The 22685-nt window shown below is 47.5% G+C and overlaps 1 protein-coding gene across 1 annotated transcript in view; it reads left to right on the top strand.

Moving 5' to 3' along the window:
- LOC144761743 (uncharacterized) overlaps nucleotides 1-22685 on the top strand; it is a 94771-nt gene that overhangs the window by 21912 nt on the left and 50174 nt on the right. Inside the window, exon 2 of the mRNA XM_078647021.1 lies at nucleotides 9228-9334. The gene's annotated coding sequence lies outside the window, so the exon portion shown is untranslated. The remainder of the gene's footprint in view (nucleotides 1-9227; nucleotides 9335-22685) is intronic.

Below are 22685 nucleotides of genomic sequence, written 5' to 3'. Positions count from 1 at the left end.
TCATAATCCTGTTGTTATTAAGAAATCCACTAAAATATAAGCCCATCTGCTTTCCGTATCTGTTTGGGAAAAGCAACTTGTAGGGGGAAATGCTTTCTCACATACAGTGACACCACCTGTTCTGTTGCACTTGCAAATGATAAACACTTGATAGCCGGCCCATTGCGTGAACATTTTGAAATCTGGTTCCTTTTTCTCAATGTAGTGTGTTTCCTGAATCAATACTGTATCCGGGGAGGGTCCTCTTAGCCATATATCTATTGCACTAGCCTTAAATGTGTTATTTAACCCACTAGCACTCAGCATCACAATCTAATTATTTCTCTAAATTGCGCTGTCATTTCATATTATTGATTACATATCTGAAAGGTTTGTCAAAGTATCGTTGCCTTAGACAATATCACACTGTGCAAATCATAATAACCAAAATGACCATAATATTTTCTCCCTTAACCCTGTGCCCATTTACTTTCTGTGTAATCTCCCTGCATCTACCATTCTTCATCCTGTCATATTTACTCATTGTACAGGATATTCCTTCAGATTGTTTAATAAAGTGCTGCGTATGACTTGAAAGTGTGTCATGCTTATGTGCTGTAACAGACTTGGTATTCACTTGTCTAATCACCTCTTAAGACATCTTGTCATGTAGTTCCTAGGAATCCCCCAGGACCTGCGTCTTTTGGACGACCTAAACTGAGGGCTTGGTGTCCCTACCGCTTCGAAACCCCCACAGGATATGTCAGCCTTTAGAACAGCTAGCTCTACAGTGCCACTGCCAACCGCCTCTATTCTACAGTGGTGTCGGTAGGTTCTGGCAACCACTGAAAATGACAACCGTGATTCTTCAGGGATCGTGGCAAACTGATCTACTGGACTGATTTACACAAATGACTTCTTACCAAATTCAGTATTGTAGATACTTTTAGAGCAGCCTACTTTTCTGGGATATGTGTATTTATTTTGTTATGTTTCAGCATAAATGTGCTTTCATGTAGAATCTGAGGCTTAAAACTAAGAACTAAGTAAGTCTCTGTGGATGAACCCAGTGCCGGTCAGCGATGACTGGCCTAGAACAAACCGTAAGCACCATGAGCTCAAAATATTAACAAGGGATTGAGTTGCACACTGGTTCTGGCAAGACTGTCCTAGCCATTTCCAATGCATGATGCTACATGTAAGCAAACACATCTTTTACTCACTGTAGAGTGCTTTCTTGCATGACAAGTTGTAGCCGAGGGCTTGGCCAACTTTGATATGTTTCATACTTTGTTTTCTTCAGAAGGGCAGGTCTTGGTGAGGTGTTGGTCATGCGCTGCAGTGGGCATGTACTGTACTAGTGAGTGAATCTCCTTCTTTCCCCTTTGGTCAGAGGTGGTCCATGGAAAAAGTAATACAAGTGAATAGTATTGTTCCGTGGCATACCCACAGCATGGGGAACCTCATATACACTATGTTTATCCTGCAATGTCCGTGCACAAAGCAAACAATAATTAATGCAAAAGTCTGTAAAACAGGCTTCTCAAACTAATAGCTTGTGAGCTACTGGTAGCTCTCCAACTAGATAGAAGTAGCTCTCTTATGTGCATCCCAGTCTACTAAATTGGAACATTTTGCTTTGTTGAATTGATATCTACAGACCAAATGTGTGTATTTAAGACAAAAAAGTGTGTGTTTTTAGAACTCATGAGTTAATTTTTGGAGACAAAAATGTCTGAATGTCCAAAATATATGTAAAGCTACTATCTGAGTGATAAATCATACACTATTACTGATATTACTACCTTGGTGCAAGGGGCAGGGGCAGCTATGGATGATTAACCGTATGGAGGCATTCCAATCTGAAAAGGCTTTTTTACTTTACTGCTGGCAGTCCTGCCGAATGTACTGAAGTGATCACTGTGAGTAATCTTGCATGGGGTGGCCACTAATGTGATCTTGTCTGATGTGGTCACTATTACAGCACAAATAATATTAGTAGCTCACAAGTTTGGCGGTCTCTGCTCTAATTAGCCTACACCAGATGCTAGCGCGCGCGCTGGCGCCTCTGACACCTGTGTGCTGTGGCTTGGGCCACAGCAGACTTCACTTGGCAGCAGGCTCAGTATGTAACAGTTAAAGATCCGTTGTGCTCTGCTCTCAGTGCTACAGTGTTTCATTTGATCTGCCCTGTGACCTGGAGATCCGGGCGGGCCTGCCCGATGCTTGGCTTCCGCAGTTAAGTTATGTGTGGCAACTTGGCCGTGGCGCTGTGTGGGGACGCAACGTCACGTCCTGCTGACAGGGTGCGCGCCAGGAGTTAACTTTGTAATGAAATTGAAGGTGGAGGCTGGCTGCTCAATGGTTAGCGGGCGGCACCGGAATCATGGGGCTCGGCTGCCTTGCCACACTGCTGATCACACCTGCTCCACGGCCGGGACACCTGCTCTGTGGGACAGAATAATTTTATGGCTGCCGGCGAATACTTAACAATGGATAAAAACGCACAGTTGTAAGTAATATACCATACTTTCATGGTAGCTGAGAATGCATGACATCGGTGGGTGCAACTGAACGGAACAGAGTGCACTGTTTCATTACAGGAATCCCCAGAACTGAACATGTGAAGCTCCGATACCTTGACAGGCCAAGCTCCCGGCCACCCTATCCCTACATGTAGGTGCTACATTCCTCCAGGTGTCACCAGCTCACAAGTGAAATGGCAGAGACAGTGAAGTCTGCCCATGTTTCCAAGGGTGGATTCATTGCCTGGATGACTGCTCCACATGGTGTCAAGTGGCTGCCTGCAGTCAGTTTAACGCCCTTCCCTTGCAGTCCTGCCAAGTACCACGCATCAGGCTTAGCATTTACATCGGGGGCTGCATTCACCTGACATGGCGTCAAGTGACTGCAACAATATACATTGTGCCAATTTACCGGGCGTGGAGACAGGAAATAGTCACTCGTGAGGTGGGCCACGGCGCAAAAAAGGGGCAGTTATGTTTCTTTGCTTTGATTGCATGCACTGCTCACATTACTGCCTGCGCCGCCCGTTAATTGGTGCCTGTAGCGACTGGACCGAAGGGACATCCCACAAGCTTCATTACAAAGAGACTGGAGGAGATTCGTCATAGCCGTGGCCCGCTCAGGTCTGAATTACTTTTTGAAAATTGCATTTAAATGTCCAGCCTGACTGAGCCTGTAGTTCTGCTCAGTGGCTGCTCTCGTCAGACTGGTGCCACGGAGGGCAGAGCTCTGCCATTTAAATGGCAGTGGATAATTGAAAATATACTTTATTTTACAGCCCTGACTGAGCCTGTATAGCTCGCTGCTCTTGAAAGGCCCGTAAAGAAATCTAAAACGTAATGATTTAAAACGGAAAACCCAAATGTAAGTCATTATCTATATAATTTACATCTAGTTTTCCAGAGGGGGCAGATCAGAACGAGTCACACTGGAGCCGACATGTTCAAGCCCTGGTATGATCATGTGAGGTGGAGCCCGGTGGGTGGTTCTGCCTTGGTTCTGCCCAGGTCTCTGTTGCTAGCACGTCTTTCTCACTTTCTCGTGTGTTTGGATGGGGGCCTCGCTTCTACTAGGCTGTCACTTATGTACACCGATGTTAGTTGCTCCTTCAAATGGTGTGTGAGCTGATTTTCTGGGCTGTCCTACCAATTTTAGGTATATTATACTGACAGCCGAGTTATGTTTTTTCTTAATTTCATATTTTCAGGTTCACTGTTTTCTAAAATGTTCTCAGTTTCTGTGGCACAGTATCGATTCACAATAGATGTTTTGTCAGGCTAAGCATAGGCCCTCTGCAAACTTCCTCATGGAGTGTCTGAATTCTGATGCATGATGGCGCTGTAATTGTGTTCTGCCGTAGAGTCATCTTAGAAAGAGATTGTAGGTCAGTGACCTTCCATTACAGGGGTATTGCTTTAGTTTCAAGAGATTTTAGAGATTAGCATTGCTCAAAAGTTTGTTCATTTTTGCTATTTAGCTCTTTTCAAAGCACTTCATTGCTTGGTTTTCCTTGTGAGAAAGTGTCGCTCTAAGTGTCATACATTTGGCACTTCTTTCAGTTTCCGGTTGCTCAAATGGGTGTAATTTTGGATATTTATATGTTCACTTTGTCTTGATTGCTTGAGTTTTTCTCGTGAGGAGACTGTCACTCATAGGACCTTGAAGTGTCACGCATTTGCAGCAGACTGTCACTCATAGGACCTTGAAGTGCCAGGCATGTGCAGCAGACTGTCACTCATAGGACTTTGTCAATCACACCTAGGGAGTCTGTACCCTCAGTGGCTATGCTGTCTCTGCTCTGAGGCCCCTGTGCTGCCCTCGCACCCGTTCTACCCGCCCCGGGACCAGTCTCTGGGAACAGGGCAGGCCCACGTCTACCGCTGCCAGGAGCACTCTCGCGGGCACACGTCCGCCTGCTGCAGCACCGCTCAGTCACCAACTGCGCATGCCCAGATACTGAGAAAATTCACTGCTATCCGATCACGGATACTGAAGTTAGACTACAGACGCTCAGATACCGCGACACAGATACAAGCTAGTGATGTTGGACTGCGCACATTCAGATACAAAGATGCCCAGGTCAACTACGCATGCTCAGAGATACGGGTCTAAAGCCCGAACTGCGCACGCTCAGTCATTGTTCATAGTGAAATCCGAGCTGCACATGCGCAGGGCAATGGTTGATGCTACTGGCGGCAGAGCGCTTAGAAGGCTGTTCCAACGAGGGCAGGCGCTGCAAAGTTGATGATGACAAACACACAGGTGGATATTAAGCTTTGTATCAAACAAAGCAGAGATAAGTAGATGGCTTCCAGGTGCTGAGAGCGAGATGGCAGTGCCTGGAAATGGCTGCTAACGTCTGTATAAGTGTGAGTGGGGGCACATGGGGCATGTGCATGGTCCTCATGTATGTGCATAGAAGTGTGGTGGGTGGGGGCAGAGACTGCCACGCCCTGCTCACCCCTCCAGGCTGACACCCCTCCCATGATATTGTGGTCAAGGAGCCCCCCATGCAGGCAGCTGGGGGAGGACTAGAGTATAGTTACTTTCGCAAACAAAATCAAGCTATGAAGACGAGGGAAACGTCTAAATATCAGAAATTACACCCATCTGAGCAACAAGAAACACTAAGACGTTCACTGCTGCAAAGCACCAGAAATGGAAAGGCTCAGGCCTAGTGCCCTTGTACCCTGGAGTGGCATGTGAGGAGGCCTGGGGCCCTTGTACCCTGGAGGGGCATGTGAGGAGGCCTGGGGCCCTTGTAGCCTGGAGGGGCACGGGAGGAGGCCTGGGGCCCTTGTACCCTGGAGTGGCATGTGAGGAGGCCTGGGGCCCTGGTACCCTGGAGGGGCACGTGAGGAGGCCTGGTGCCCTTGTACCCTGGAGGGACACGTGAGGAGGCCTGGGGCCCTTGTACCCTGAAGGGACATGTGAGGAGGCCTGAGGCCCTTGTACCCTGGAGTGGCACGTGAGGAGGCCTGGGGCCCTTGTACCCTGGAGGGGCATGTGAGGAGGCCTGGGGCCCTTGTACCCTGAAGGGACATGTGAGGAGGCCTGAGGCCCTTGTACCCTGGAGTGGCATGTGAGGAGGCCTGGGGCCCTGGTACCCTGGAGGGGCACGTGAGGAGGCCTCGTGCCCTTGTACCCTGGAGGGACACGTGAGGAGGCCTGGGGCCCTTGTACCCTGAAGGGACATGTGAGGAGGCCTGAGGCCCTTGTACCCTGGAGTGGCATGTGAGGAGGCTTGGGGCCCTTGTACCCTGGAGGGGCATGTGTGGAGATGTGGGGCCCTTGTACCCTGGAGGGGCATGTGAGGAGGCCTGGGCCCTTGTATCCTGGAGTGGCATGTGATTCGGCCTGGGGCCCTTGTACCCTGGAATGGCATGTGTGGAGGCCTGGGGCCCTTGTACCCTGGAGTGGGATGTGAGGAGGCCTGGGCCCTTGTACCCTGGAGGGGCATGTGAAGAAGCCTGGGGCCCTTGTACCCTGGAGTGGCATGTGAGGAGGCCTGGGGCCCTTGTACCCTGGAGGGGCATGCGAGGAGCCCCATGGAAGTGACTGGTGATTCCTTGCCTGTGGTGCAATAACAGGTGGACTTCATGCAGCAGAAAGCCTTCATTTAGAGGTGGCAGGTAATGGGACACCCCCGGAAACTGATGGCTTTATAATCTGTCTACCACTCAGCACCCCCAGTCCCCCCCTCCTCATTCAGAGGAGGGGTATCTCTGTGTGTTCAATGCTGAATCTGCAGTAGCTCCACCTTCATAGAAGCCTTGCGGGAGGGGTATGGTGCCGTCAGCTGCTGCATTACATAAGAATGCAAATCAAATCTGCTGTGGTATTTCCTGCATCCAGGATGCAGAACATGGTGATGCTGGTCATGGTAAAATGATCCACAGCTACTGACTTTGGCACTGGGAACAAGGTTCGAGTCTCGGCGATGCCGGCCCAACATCCTGTGATTCTGGGTAAATCAGTTAATTTCCATGTGCCCAGCAAAAAAATGAATGTGTCCTTGTAATGTAACTGGCCGAGTTTGAGCCAAATAAATATCTGCCAAAGAAAGCATGGCCTGGGAGAAAAGTCCCAGTGTGTTTGGAACACTGGCTGAATAGCATCAACTATATAAGGCCCTGCCTGAAACCTTTTTCGCTCTGGGGGTCTCCTGAAAAAGCCAACCGTATCTCCCCCGTGAGCACCCTAGTACAGTAGTTTGGGGGACACTGAAACATTTCAATAAAAGTACTCATGTCTTTTGATGGGTGGAGCCTAAGTTGGGCACTATACTATACAAACCATTACTATAATTTGCCACATTCCGGACATTCCAAACCTTGCCATCCTGTGTCACCACACTCTCTGCAGTTCACCCTGGTTTGCAATTGGAAACCCAATTGCCTTCTTTGAAAGTAGACTATCACACTTTCTTTTCCTCATCATATTTCTCCTTCATTTTGTACTACCTACAAAAAAGCCCTCAGTTCTACTTCCTCTCCCTGTTGCTCCTAACCACATTAAGTCGATAAAGCTACCATGAATGCAAGTCAGAAGCAGTTTCACGTCCTTCAAGCAGTTTAAAAACTCGCCCATCTAGCACTTTGCGGACTGATGTGATAACTCTATAATCTTGCTGAATATAATCTTTCCAATCACTGTGGCAACTCCTCGCCTCTCTAGTGTATTTTTTCGGAACTCTATTAAACCTCACAAACCGCTCATTACTTAAAGTGCCTTTGTGATGTTGTCCACACTACTATTCTTAAGAAGGTCCTTCATATCTTGCAAAATCAGTTGCAGACCATTGTCGTTTGAAAGGCAATTTGGGAAACCTTCCTCAAAGAACACCTCCCTAAAGAATGTAATCACTTTCTGTCCATACAACATCCGTATCACCTGTGTTATTCGTTTCCCCGCTCACTACAGGTTACCTGGGCCAGCAAACTGTTGTCAGAGTTAGCTTCCCTTCCCAGACACATATTCAATTGTAAAACTGTACTCCGGCATCTTGGAAACCGGTCTGGCAGTGTGGACAGTAGCATCTCAACCTCCACTTGGAGAAAGGATAATTACTAGAGGCTTTTGGTCTCTTCTTAGTATAAGTTGAGCGCCCCACACTTTATTCCGAATATGTTCCGTAGTCCATGCACACCGTTGTAACTCCCTTTCTGTCATTGCCTGTCTTCTCTTGGAGATAGATATGCAGTGTGTGGTTTACAAATACAACAGTCCACTCTTCATTGCCTTATGTTTGTGATACCCTAACTCCGACACTATACGAACAAGCATCTGTTGTAATTACTTGTTTTTCCTATGCAGAAAGGGCAAAGTGTTGGTGCACCAGCAATGTGAGCTTTTATGACATCGACATCTTTCTGTTGTTCAGTAGTCCATTCAAACTGTGTCTTTTCTTAATAGCTCTCCTAATGGTTTCTTGACAATTAGATACAAATTGCTATTGCATTCACATAGCCAGGCAAACTAAGAAGTTCTCCTTGGTATCTGGTGCTAGGCTTTGAAAAGAAATGAAGTAATTATTTATAAAGCACCACTGTTGCCTGAGGGGATCTATGTGATGCTTTCTGTAGAGGAGACAAATGAAAAGACTACAGTGCCTAGCAGAGAAACCAGTCCCAAAAAGAGATAATTGATTACATGTTTCCAGGCCTTTTCTGAAAGCATAAAGGCATGTACAGGCGTTAAGTGAGAAAGGAATGGAGGTCCATCTTTTTGCTGTACAGTAGATAAAACTTCTGCCGCCCCAATTAACTTTTTTGAATTTGGAAACCATGACATTGCATGCTGATGAGGAACGACAAGGAAAGGGTAGAAGGCTATTGTCCTGTACGACTATATTAAGCACAACAATGATCCTCTCAAAACTAGAGCAAAGACAATTTACTGCTGATCTTAAATGTATTAATTGCAAAGGAGCACTCCTCAGGACACACTGAAACAATGCAAACCATTAATCCTTGTACGTGACACCAGAAACAAGAAAGAGAATGAAATGAACAAAACAACTGATCCTAAATATTAAGGATTCTTCAAAGCAAGCAGTCATTTTCGACGGCTTCCAGAAACAAGCCAATGGCTGAAGCGTGTAGATCCATAACATCTTCTTTTTCATTTGCATGATGGTTTTCCACGCCAGAACTAAAAATAATTAATTAGCTTGTTGTTCAAATCAAAAAGCTACATTGAAGGCATAAGTGCAGTCTCATCGTCATGGGGTGACTTTAAGTAGACTATTAGGAAAATATAGGTATCCCAGAAAAGTAGATTAAATATTGCAAGACAATCTAAACATCACTCTTGTTGGTATTTTCTCTATTAAGAAGAACCTCATGATGTTTGTCCCTGATTTACCACTTTTCATGTAGATTTATTTGCTTCCATAATTGTTCATATTGTTTGTTGTTATATTTAGAATATTTTTAGAGTAAACTTAAATGAGGATTGTGTAAAAATAAAAGTAAGGCTCGTATAGGGGGACGTCTTAATCCGTGTTGTGTACATTGTCTTAGGATAAACTGTATTTTGCGGAGGAGCTATAATCGATGATAATCCTGTTTATTCACCCTTTGATGTGTGCAAAGAATTTCCAAACTTTCTTCCACATAGGTTACTTCTGTTGAAGAAACAGGTATTTTACATAGATTCTTTCAAATGACTTGTAATTTGTCTCATGAAACACTTATTCTACTTTTCTGTCAATCTAACAGGTCACAAAACAGCAGTCCTGCAGGAAACCGATAAACAAATTTGTGTATCTTTCAGAAGTTTGGACACCTTCTTGTTGTGATCCAAGAAGCTTCTTCCCAGGCACCAGGTAATGCAAACTAATTTGCTGCATTTTAAGGTAAAACATATGAACTAAAACTTGGAAACCTTAACCCATTACAGATGCCCATCAGTGTGATTACTGTAAAGAGGAATTCAAAAGCAAATATTACTTGTGTACGCCCGGTCTTACACCAGCTAGGCAATCAATATCCACCTGTTGGACTTGGCCCTTCTGGCAGGTTCACCCCTGAATTTTTTGCATTGCACTCTGAGATAATAATAGCGATTTCTGGTCTTTGCACACTTTAGCACTGTGGCGCAGTGTAAAGTGCGTGTGCTCTCTGAGTACGTGTGTGAGATTGGCCTGCCCTCCCATAGGAATGCATGGGGAATGTGTGTGTCCATGTTAGTTCCTTATGTGTGGGGAGTGCAGGCTCCAGTTTGGTATGTGCGAACTCGTGTGATTGAATGCTGCGCGATGATGTGTGCGACATTCATGTGTCTAGTGTGGAAGTGCCACTTCTAGAAGTTGGCCTGTCTGTGCAGTGACTGTCTGGCTTGTGATTGTCTGGAGCTGGCTGGTGTGCCTGGCTCCAGGAGTCAGGATGGGTCTGCCCCGGTGGTGAATGGGAGATCTGCATGTTGATGGCCGGGGAGGAGTGCACCTGGGACCTGAATAGGGCTGGGCCCTGCCCAGACCATGGATGCTTGGAAGACTCTTCTACTTTTTGGATTCCGGACAGAGGGGGCTTTGCTGATGGTGGGGCCCAGGAGGGACCGCCATGAGGGCTGTCTCCTTGCTGGAGTACCCTGTGTGCTGGGCCCTGCTTTGCCTCCCTGACCTCCAGGACCTGTTTTTTTGCTGTTGCCCTTGCCCCAGGACTTGATGCTGCCTGTGTGCGCCCTGGTAGCGCGGGACTCCTTTCCCCTGTGGCCGTGTGCGAGGGAATCCTGAGCGCAGGGATTCCCCCTGTGGCCCCTTCATCGCAGGTGCCCACGCTGCATTATGCTCGTTATGGTATTTTATATTTACGGGTGCCCACCCCGTTCATGTGCTCCTTAGCGGGTGCCCACCCCGCTTCTACGTTTATTTTTTAAACCTAGGGTGCTCACCCCTCATTCTGCCCCCGTTAAATCACCGCCGCGGACGGGCTGCAGACAGGAGGTCAGACGGCCGGGCACCTGGAGTGGGGTGGAACTTCCGCTTGCTGCAGGAAGTCCCGCCCGCCGCCGCGCTGCGATTGGCTGCCACCCCGCTGCAGAGACGGAAAGAGCAGCGTGGCCGAGTCATGGCCTCCGGTGGCCCAGGGCTCCCGTGAATTAGGGAGAGCCCCGGGGCCGCCAGCAGAACGCCACACCAGAGTTGCGGGGTTCCCATGCAGAGGAGGGATCACCAGTGAAGGAGAGCCCCGCAGCCTAAATACCCGCGGAATGGAGCAGAGGACCCCAGCGAGGACGCCGCCTCCCAGCTGACTGTGAGTGCGGGCGTCTTGATGGGTCTCCGGTCTGAGGGTAGTGCGGCCCCGCTTGGCAGCGGACCGCTCCCCCGTTGCTCTCCCGCATTTTGGCCGCATAATTCCCGAGTCCCCAGAGGGAGGACTCCAGCGGTGGGGGTATTGATTGATTTAGAGTCCCCCGAGAGGGACTCCAACGATTCCGGCCATGTTCTACCTCGAGCCCGAGAGGCTCCCACGACCCCTGGGGCATCATGGTATTCCGAGCCCACGGGAGGCTCCTACCTACGCCCACATGTTTGCAGGGGCATTTTGGAGGATAGAGCCGCCCCGGTTGGCAGCGGCCCGCACCCCCCCTGTTAGTAGTATTTGTTTCGAGCCCCCGAGGCTCCAGAGGGGGCCCGTGTTCTGCCCCTGAGGGCCCCAGTTGTTTTAAGAGCCAGAGGGCTCCAATGCACCTGTTTATTTCAGAGCCAGATGGCTCCAGCAGTTGGCGCAGTCCTTGTCCAGAGGGCTAGTGAGAGCCCTGTCGCAGTTCTGTTTCACAGCTGCCCAGCAAGTAGAGGCAGCTGCACCATTTAGGTTTTGCTTTTTAGGGGACTTGTTCTTTGGACTCAGGAGTGATTCGCACTCCTTCATCCCTAACTTGGCCTTCCACAGCTGCGCAGCACTTAGTGCCAGCTGCAGCGTTTAGGCCCTGTTCTTGTCCCCAGCTGCCCAGCAAGTAGTGGGCAGCTGCTACGTTTAGGTTTTGGCGCAGTGGCGCCACCTGGACCTAAATGTGATTTTTGCGCTAAATGCTGATTTATTTGCTGATGCTTTGGGTATTAGGAAATGTACTGTGTGTAGTATGTTTTGCTCACCCTGTGTTCTGGTACCTCTGAATGTGTTTTTATGCATCATGTACAAAGTTGCTTACCTATACCTCTGAATGTGTTTTCATGTTTAGGGGGTTGTTCTTCCTAGTATAGTTATACTAGTGTGTTCATGGTTCCCTGCATGATATTTTCCTAAGGTGGTTAGGGTTGCGTAGGTGGTACTTACCTTTTGCCAGTGGTTACTGGTTGTGTGCTACATTTGTTATTTGGTGCTACAGTTATGATATGCTCTATGTGCTAATTCTATTTCTACAAAGTGCTAGTTCTACCAAGTGCTTAGTCGTGACAGTGGTCCGTGTGGCCCTGTCCTGTGTACATATAATCCCTTGTAAATATTGCCCGTGCCAGTGGCACAATATGCATTCTGTGATTATGATTATGATGTGTTCTGATAATACAAAGGCTATTTTTATATAACCTTGTGTGGAGTTCCTTTTGTGGGGGCCTGGGTTGTTGTTGCTGGTGGGTGCGTGAGCAAATGCTTTACACATCGCCTCTGAGATAAGCCTGACTGCTCGTGCCAAGCTACCAAGAGGGTGAGCAGGGGTTATCTTGGCGGGTGACTTCCTTGCCCTGACTTAGAATGGTGGTTTCTGCCTGACTTTGGCACAAGCCTTAGCCAACCAGAAATCCCATTTCTAACATTGTTGGTCAGCGGTGGGAAATGGACTTGTGTTTGCGCAGTACCACAGCGATAACAGGCTCCACTACAAAACTCTGCATTTTAGATAGTCACATGGAAAGGGATTATTGTTTTTAAGTTGGTTCTAAAAAATGTCATTTCTTTGGAAATGTATGTCTTGTGCACTGTGAGTTAGGTGTCCCTAGCTCGGGAGGGTAGATCATCCCCTAAGTGCAGTGAGTTTTCTGGATTCACCAGTAGGGTGGGTTCCAGTGGTGACAGCATAAGTGTGTCCAGTGCATGTGTTCCCCGCCCCGTTCCCAGGGTACTGGTACCTGCGTCACGTGGTGGTCAGGTTGAGAAATCAGGGGCGGTAGAAAGTGTCTTACCAGTCTTGAGAGGGGTTTGGGGATGAATGTGTGAAGCGCTGGATGAATGTGAACGTCCCATTTCCCGGTCCCGGAGTAATGGTACCTGTGTCACGTGTGGTCAGGTTTTGAAATCAGGGGTGGTAGAAACTGCCTTACCAGTCTGGGGGGGAGTATGTGTGGATGAATGGTGTAAGTTCTCTGGGATGGGGAGCTTGCTGAATACTTTGGTTTGGACTACTGTTTTAGCTCAGACACTTAGGTTCCTTGTGTTAAACTTTTCCCAAGAACGTCTGCAGAAGTGGAGCCTGCTTTTGATTTCTGTGGTCTGTTAAGATACAGTATGTTGGAGTTGGTAAGGTTCTGGGAGGAGAGAGACATAGGGGATGGAGTGATTCCAAAAGGAGTGGCTGAGGTGTCTTCCAGCTCAGCGTGGTAGGAAGAGGTTCAGTGTTGCCCAGCTGAGTCCCGGTGTAGGGGATCACGTCCTGTCTCAGAGGAGAAGGAGTGGGTGGGACTGCATGTCTCCAGGTTCCCGAAACCCAGTCTCAGGGCCTGGATTGTTTCTGAAGGGAACATCAGGTCTGGGGCCTAGGCTGTACCAATAGGTCATTTGAGGAGGATCTTCCAGAGTGTCTGGAGGACGTGGAACCTCTGTAAGCAGGGTTCCAGTAGTTTTGGTGTCTGGCAGTACCGCTCCAGTTGGGAGGGTGCAGAAGTCCAGATGGAGGGGTGCGAGGGGGAGACCTCCCAGTGGAAGAACCAGTGGGTCAGGGGCCATCCAGATGCAATGTGTCGCCGTAAGTGACCATGGTGATGCCACTTCTGTCCTGAGTGACAGGCAGACTTGCACACGACACATTAGTTATGTGTCACCCTCAAGGAAGTCCTGGTCCGCCAGGCATCTGACCAAAGGGTACGTCCCTCGGTTGGGGAGCCAGTAGCCGGTGTTTCCAGATCTGGACATAAGGGCAACTGTAAGTAGTGTCCTGAAGTTACAAGAAGGAACTTCTGCCTGAAGAAAAGGAACCGGGTAAGCTGTATGGAGGAGTACTGTCCCTGACCTGGGGGATTGGCCTGCAGTGGTTACCTTTCTGCTGAAGGAGGAAAGTCTTAGACTTTATTTCCAACTTGTAGAAGTCCTGGTGCGCCAGGCGTCTAACCAAAGGTTAGCGTCCCTAGGTTGGGGAGCCAGGTTCAGGTGTTTGCCTGTCCTGGACGGCAGGGCGACTGTAGGCAGCGTCCTGGCCGGTTTGTCTTCTAGAGGTACCACTCCGGTTGGGAGGGTGCAGAACTCTGGAAGCGGGTCAGAGGGAGTCTGACCCCTGTGCATCCGGTGAATTTTGATCCCAGGTGGTAGACCAGTTGAGGGGGAGTGGTCCTAAACTGGTGGGAGAGTTGTGTTCTGGAGGGTGCTTCTCCTGGGAGACGGCGCAACCCCAGAAGTAGAGGTAGGGTGGGGCGTTCTTGCCCGTGACCTCTGGTCAGCCTGAGGGTGCGGACCCCAGGTTGAAGGATCAGTGGTAGTTTGGAACTACACTGAAAAAGGGAGTGGAGAATGGCTATTGTATGCCAGGGGTTACCACCCCCCACTCTGTGGATGGCAAGGACGAGTGGTATCTGGGTGGTCTAGGGCCTGATCCTGGCTGTGGACAACTAAGGAGTAACGGTGGGGTAGCCTGGTTGGGCCTGAATTTTTTTGTGTGTGTGCTTGTTTTTGTTTTGTTTTTGTGGTCTTTGCGCACTTTAGCATTGTGGCGCAGTGTAAAGTGTGTGTGCTCTCTGAGTGCGTGTGTGGGATTGGCCTGCCCTCCCACAGGAATGCATGGGGAATGTGTGTGTCCATGTTAGTTCCTGATGTGTGGGGAGTGCAGGCTCGAGTTTGGTATGTGCGAACTCGTGAGATTGAATGCTGCGCGATGATGTGTGCGACATTCATGTGTCTAGTGTGGAAGTGCCACTTCTAGAAGTTGGCCTGTCTGTACAGTGACTGTCTGGCTTGTGATTGGCTGGAGCTGGCTGGTGTGCCTGGCTCCAGGAGTCAGGATGGGTCTGCCCCGGTGTTGAATGGGAGATCTGCATGTTCATGGCCGGGGAGGAGTACACCTGGGACCTGAATAGGGCCAGGCTTTCCCCACACAATTCTGGCCCCGCCCCCTGTGGTGAGTCTGATGTCCCTGTGAATAGGCAGAGGGGCTCGGCAAAACAAAGTGCTCAGGAACCAGTTGTATCTGGTTCGCCCCTTGCCTGCACCTTTAGACAAAGGAATTGTGTGTATAAAAAGAGGCTGTGATCTCTAGTAAAATGTTCTTGTTTCCTGATTTGAATCTACCAGGGGCGTGCTGCTGCTGGGGCCCAGGGGAAGGCTTACCTCCCTGGGCCCTGCCCAGCCCCTGGATGCCTAGAGGACTCTTCTACTTTTTGGATTCCTGACAGAGGGGGCTTTGCTGATGGTGGGGCCCAGGAGGGACCGCCATGGGGGCTGCCTCCTTGCTGGAGTATTTGCAAAAAACAGGGAGGGGAAGGGTCAATGGGAAAAGAGTTTAAAGACCTACTACCAGTTCACTTCCCCAGATAAATACTATGAAAAACAAAACAAAACTAGTAAGGTCTGACGGCCAAATAAATTAGCCAAACTGGCATGAAATACACTATGTCAGTAAGTGCTATAAATGTCACTAAACAGGGTAACAAAGTGTGAACCTCATATGTGAGATATGTGGATAACCATCGAGTATCCTGGTGACCAGGAGGATGTGTACATATATGTAGGTACAGGTTGTATCGTTCCTACTTACACTTGCTTTTTCAGTTCCATTTTCACTGATTAATTTAGAGTGAATTGTTTATTTTTCACAGATTTGATACAGTAGCAGCACGTTAGAGCAGTGGCCCTGATGAAAGCCAAGGGACGTTTAGCCCACTAGGCAGAAACATGTCAGCCCTATTAGCGACAGTCATTCTTTCCATACTGTCTTTTGCACTGTTCCTGTTGTTTTAGCTAGGGCATATGCCTTGTTTTCAATAAAGAGTAGTTTTGACATATCACCCTATTTTAGATTCACCACGTTTGTGTTACGTTGCACTGTTTTTCCACCACTTTCAACCATCACTAACTGGCCAACAACTGGTGGCTCACAACACACTGTGGACCTGATCCTGTACTAACATCTTACTGTGTGGCATGGGGTCTAGATGATCTAAAGACCGGCCTGGTCACAGTGTGGACGATCAAATGATATGACTGATCACTTGGTTTGTTTGATGGTTATCCACAACAAGTTGCTCTGGATTTTGTTGACCAGTCCGTGATTACATTAGCTTCTCACATATGTGGTTCACACTTTGTTACCCTGTTTAGTGACATTTATAGCACTCACTGACATAGTGTATTTCATGCCAGTTTGGCTAATTTATTTGGCCGTCAGACCTTACTAGTTTTGTTTTGTTTTTCCTTGCTGGATTACCCTGTGTGCTGGGCCCTGGGCCCTGCTTTGCCTCCCTGACCTCCAGGACCTGTTTCTTTGCTGTTGCCCTTGCCCCAGGACTTGATGCTGCCTGTGGGTGCCCTGGGAGCGCGGGGCTCCTTTCCCCTGTGGCAGTGTGCGAGGGAATCCCGAGCGTAGGGATTCCCCCTGTGGCCCCTTCATCGCAGGTGCCCACCCTGCATTATGCTCGTTATGGTATTTTATATTAACGGGTGCCCACCCCTTTTATGTGCTCCTTAGCGTGTGCCCACCCCGCTTCTACGTTTATTTTTTAAACCGAGGGTGCTCACCCCTCATTTTGTCCCTGTTAAATCACCGCCGCGGCCGGGCCGCAGACAGTAAGTCAGGCGGCCGGGCGCCTGGAGCGGGGTGAGACTTCCATTTGCTTCAGGAAGTCCCGCCCGCCACCGCGCCGCGATTGGCTGCCCGCCCCGCTGCAGAGACGGGAAGAGCAGCGTGGCCGAGTCATGGCCTCCAGTGGCCCAGGGCTCCCGTGAATTAGGGAGAGCCCTGGGGCCCCCAGCAGAACGCCACACCAGAGTTGCAGGGCTCCCATGCAGAGGAGGGAGCCCTGGTAAAGGAGAGCCCCGCTGCCTAAGTCCCCGCGGAACGGAGCAGAGGAGCCCAGCACTACCTAGCAATTATTTCAGTCTCCAAGCTAACCGACACTAGGGAAAAATAGGAAGGGGGGTTGCAGATATAATACACCAAGACTTAAAATTCTCAGTACTTACCCCGTGGACCTACCACAAGTACGGAACTTAGTGATTAAACTTGAGTCCGATTCTGCCCCTCTAGTCTGTGTCATACTCTATAGACCACCACAGAGCATGCCACAGTTCCTACAGTCCCTGAGCGAACAGATGACATATCTCATAACAAATCATGCGAAAATACTACTCTGGTGATCTCAACTACTGGGCCAATGACCCAGCAGGTGGACCTCACTCAGCTGAATTAAATTGACCTACTTATGGGGCTCTAAACCTCAGCCAGCACATCACCTCCGCTACACACATTAAAGGGCATATATTAGACCAGGTATGGTCCACAAACCTGACTATGACAAATGTAGGTGTAACTCCTTGTATCTGGTCAGATCACCATCTAATTAAATTCTCCATAAATAACCTTGCCAAACTTAAAATACCCCAAATTGACCGTGGATACTTTAGGAGCTGGAAGACCATCGACAAATGTCAATTTCTCGAAACCCTGGCCAATACAATCCCCATCACCCAATCCTCTATAGATGAGAGTGAGAAAAACTTGTCGGACTAGCTCTTGACGGCCAGCAATAAACATGTCCCTCTTAGGAAAATCCAATGAGCACGAGCAGAAAGGAGCGTCAAGCAGCTGAGCAGCAGACCGAGCGGATCGAGCGGCAGACCCGGAGCAGACCAGGAGGACGAGGAAAGACTCGCGGAATTGTTCCGGAGGGAAAGTCATCGCTGCCCTGCTACTGAGTAAGCCGTGTGGGAAGGCTGCCTGTTTTACCGCGGAAATACAACACACCGATAGAGGACAGAGGTCGGAGGAAGACGGGCGAGAGTGAGACTCCCTCGAGACTGTCCCTCATCTCGCCGCGGCGCTGGCACAGGTGAGCCTCAGGCGCAGCCTCAAGCGCGGCAAGGAGCAGGAGTAGCGGGAGGCCCCTGGTGTGGCGAGAGCTTTCTCGGCAGGAGCGGCCGAGGGCTTTCCCCCACGATCAGCGGTCTCCGCAGGTTCCGCCACTCTCGTCACCACTTAACCCCTCCATCGTCCGACTAATCCAGAGTGGGGCGCAGGACTACGATCCTCATTTGCTCACCTTGCCCCTCGTATCCTGCCTCTCTCTCCAGTGCGGTCACGCCAGTGTGCAGCCTGAGGGGGGCGGTGGACCGAGTGGAGGTTTTTGGTCATCCAATGCGAAAGGGAGGGCGCAAAAGCAGTGCAGCAGTTGCAAGTTGCAAAGCACTGAGTGGGGAAGAAAACAATTATAACAGCTAAAAATAGCTAATAAATACCTAAACAAACAAACAATGGTTACAAGGAGTCAGTCGCTTTTAACTTGCTTTTGACCTGCTGTGGGGAAAACAATCATAACAGCTAAAAACATCTAAACAAACAAACAATGCTGCTGGCAGTAGCTTTAGCAGTGGAGTAGTATCAGTATAACTGAAGTACCTTCAGAAGCGGCAGATCCTTCAGGAGTATAGATTACGGCTCACGGATTGTGGATTGTGGATTGTGGACTGTGGACGCAATACGTTATACACAACTCCGCGGCAGCCCCGAATAGTGGATCTAAAACATCAACCGCAAGGCAAGGCAAGCTAAAGGTGCTCTCGATAGCCGCCATGAGATCAGGTTGAGAGTGAGTGACACTCCCACTAACAAAGAGGAAAAGGAAACCTCAAGGTCCAATGGTAAAGAATAACAACAAAGCCAGACTAGAAGGTGGGGTGCAACCTCCAATTGCGACGGTGTACAGAATGCTTGTCAAATCAACCAGTATACCAAACAAATTCAACTTTCTAAAAAATCCAGCAGACGTAATGTTATCTTCCCTCGTGCGATCGAACGATGGGGACAAGCGCTTACCAGACCCGATTTCACCCTCTATACACGTTGGGGGTTTCAACTTGATAAAATACCAAACCAACCTAGAACCCATAACAACAGCTGGACCCCGGCAGATGCATGATCATTCGGACCACAAAGAACAAAATGATGAACAAAATGATGAGTCCTGGGGCACAATTAAGGACCATGAACCAGCAATAAATGAATATCTATCAGACTTGTCCGAATGTCCTGCTAAAGACACGTCACCAAATAAGCAAGGTCAGTTCTACCCCAGCTTGGCCCAACAACCAATTGAGGTAGAGGTCAAAATCATCAAGCCGGCCTCAAACGTTACACAACATGAGAATCAACATAGGGCACTAGTCCCTAACACACAGAAAACAACTGACATAGCAGTGTCTCAGAGCATACAGAATATTGTAATAAACAAGGGATCAAGAGTCTCAAATCATTACGCTGATGGTGCTGAAGCCAATTACATGAACACTCATTTGTTAGAAGCAGAAGTTTCAAACAGCGAAGAAAATAAACCATCTCAACCGATGCAGCTGATAGCTGATAGTGTGATCCCTTGCAATAACTCCATGGCCAGGGTTACCCCCGAAGCAAGTACAGATGCGGGATCAATATGGGATATACTTTTTAAAACGTCTCAACTCACACCCGAGGCACTAACTTATCAATCAAATAAAATGGACGTCCAAGTGGACCTGCTAAACATTATAGCAACCACAATATCGGGGATGGATTTAAAATTAGCTAATTTGAACAAGCTGATAACACGAGTCCAAGAATACGCTTTAAACACAGATTGCGCTTATGGGCCGACAATTGATAAACTTGTATCCATCCCAGAAATGCTCACCACTTTAATTGAAGATTTAAAAACTCAAACGGCCCAAACATACTGTAACAGAACGAAGGGGGCCAATAAACAATACTTCCAATAAAATATCACAAAAACAGCTAGTGCAAACCTAACTTCCAGTTTAAATATGGACCTAATAGCTAACAAACAAATAATGGAAATATCTGGAGCCTCTGACAAAGGAAGAGCACCAAGAGACCACTACAAAAATATTCTCCACAAATTTAAATCTAGACTCAACAAATACAAATTCAATACTTAAAACTACCGGGACCCCTGAGGAGGAAAGGATACAGGAGATTTCAACTAGTAATGCTGAGATAAAAATTTCACGATGCAGAAAAAACAACTAAAACGCCAAAAATCAATACAAAATACAAGGTTTATGGCTCAGCCTATGCATCTCCCTACAAAGGTACAGACAAATCACTCCACACACAGGAAAGGTCAACATTAAGCAAACTGTATCCAATATTTATCAAAACCAAAATACAAGATAATGCCCTGAGTAAAGATGAGCCCGTAGACAAGGTAACACCAAGACCATCATTGTCGCAGGCCTCACCATGCTCTGGAAGTGGTAGTTTAACAAAGGAAACCGCAATAGCAATAAACGAACAGGAAAAAGAGAAATTTGAACATGGGTCTGTCAATGAAACTACAGGTTTGGGAACTAATAACCAAAAACTTGGGCAATTTATTTCGGTCCACGCTATAGAGACGACACAGTCCGAAGATATAACATGCACCGACCCCTCGCCTAAAATAACACCTATTGTACAAGATGTCAGAAACAGTTTTAAAACAATCCTACAACCACAGTACAAATCAAAGGGGAGGCATGACATTTTAAACAGGGGGAACCTCTTACGGCTCCTTCAATACATACCTGCACTTTCGCTCATAAAAAGCAAAGACCTAGTCTGTATTCAATTTGAACCAAAGAAAGAGGACACCAACAAAGAAAACACCATAGTTACCTGGTTAAATCAAAGCATGGCAGAAGTGGTGCTGAGAGAAAAGGACATCTTCAAAAACTGGGGAATTGGGGTGAGTCAACCAGAACAAGAAAAGTACCCATCAATTCTTCAGGAGCTAGTAAACATAACCACAAAGAACATGAAAGAGTCCTTTCAAGGAATACTTAGAGGCGCATCAAAAATAAATGCAGACAAAAATTATAAAAAACTGACCTTATCAGTCAGGAGACAGAGGATGCGATCATAAGCAGGAGTGTTATAGATGACGGTTCAACGAGACTGAAAACACATGTTCAATTAAACAGAATAAGTCAAGAGCCACAAAGAACAATTCAATATTCCTGATGTCCAAGGGGGTACTCTAGAACCTAAAGGGTGTCGACAAGTGCCTACAATAGTTAAACCCGTAACACCGGAATCACTGTGCGTATTCCATACCAATCATAAAATGCTTTCCAACCTCAAAATCATTTCGTGGAACGTGGCAGGATTACAAAAAGCACTGAAACACGAAACTGTCCCACAAATATTGCAGGAAGGAGACATAGTATGTCTACAAGAAACTTGGGCAACAGACTATGTACACCTTGAAGGTTACGCTGGTTTCCATAAACTAGCAACCAAAAACAATCACTTCGGTAGACCATCAGGGGGTATTTCGATCTACGTAAAACATCAAAAGCAGGTGACAGTAATTCTGACGCACTACAGGCACTAATAATAGAGGGAGACATGGTCCGAAAAGATAATGTACCTATATTAGTTATAAATCTATATCTAAATGGACACGGAAAGAACAAATTGGATAGCACTAAACATATTATAACACTAATAAAGGAAATCATATACTCCAACGCGCTCCTGCCCAAAGTGATAGTTGGAGATTTTAACCTGCACCACCTGGGAATACACCAGAGCGACAGGCTTGGTCTAACCAGTCCTGAAAGGGTTTTTAATTCCGGTCTAAAAAATTACGACCTAAAATCGGTGAAGGACATAGCGAAATCTCCAGACTCCAAGCTCTTGAGCATGGCCACATTTACGAATTGTTCCACAATCGACTACATCTTTTTATGTAATCTGCTAGCCCAGAAAATTGCCAACGCTGACATAATAGCACATGAAACCAGTGACCACAAACTACTGCAGCTGGACCTAAACCTGAGCTTACTACAGAGGGAACAAGCTGTGGCAGTATCACAGTCAACAGGGACTGAAGAATATTCCCTAGTTAAAAGGATAAAATGGAACAATACCCAAGTAAAGCGGTACAATGTTTGGGGAAAAAAAACAAGAAATGGGCCAGAGGAATCTGCCCACAATGGAAAACTGGACAGAGTGGATTGGATACCTAAAAGCTAAATTGGTCAACAACTTCAAGGTCAGCCCACCGGGCCACAAAATGTTTACCTCACGGTTTAGATATAACAACACAAATCTAACTACACTGTCACATACGCTAAAAAGGGCAAAGAGAATACACAACACCAGAGGAACTCAGGAAACAAGGGAGAAATGTATAGACTTATCCAAGAAGAAGAGACACTTATTATGGTCGTTCAATGTTCAATTAAAAAGAATAAGTCAAGAGCCACAAAGAACAATTCAATATTCCTGATGCCCAAGGGGTACTCTAGAACCTAAAGGGTGTCGACAAGTGCCTACGATAGTTAAACCCGTAACACCGTAATCACTGTGCGTATTCCATACCAATCATAAAATGCTTTCCAACCTCAAAATCATTTCGTGGAACGTGGCAGGATTACAAAAAGCACTGAAACACGAAACTGTCCCACAAATATTGCAGGAAGGAGACATAGTATGTCTACAAGAAACTTGGGCAATAGACTATGTACAGCTCGAAGGTTACGCTGGTTTCCATAAACTAACAACCAAAAACAATCACTTCGGTAGACCATCAGGGGGTATTTCGATCTACGTAAAACATCAAAAGCAGGTGACAGCATAGAGGGTACAAACAAATTCTGACGCACTACAGGCACTAATAATAGAGGGAGACATGGTCCGAAAAGATAATGTACCTATATTAGTTATAAATCTATATCTAAATGGACACGGAAAGAACAAATTGGATGCCACTAAACATATCATAACACTAATAAAGGAAATCATATACTCCAATGCGCTCCTGCCCAAAGTGATAGTAGGAG

This window comes from Lissotriton helveticus, chromosome 1_1 (assembly GCF_964261635.1).
Source record: "Lissotriton helveticus chromosome 1_1, aLisHel1.1, whole genome shotgun sequence".
Taxonomy (NCBI): Eukaryota; Metazoa; Chordata; class Amphibia; order Caudata; family Salamandridae; genus Lissotriton; species Lissotriton helveticus.
Note: the sequence above shows the minus strand (reverse complement) of the source record. Positions and strands in the feature narration are given on the sequence as shown.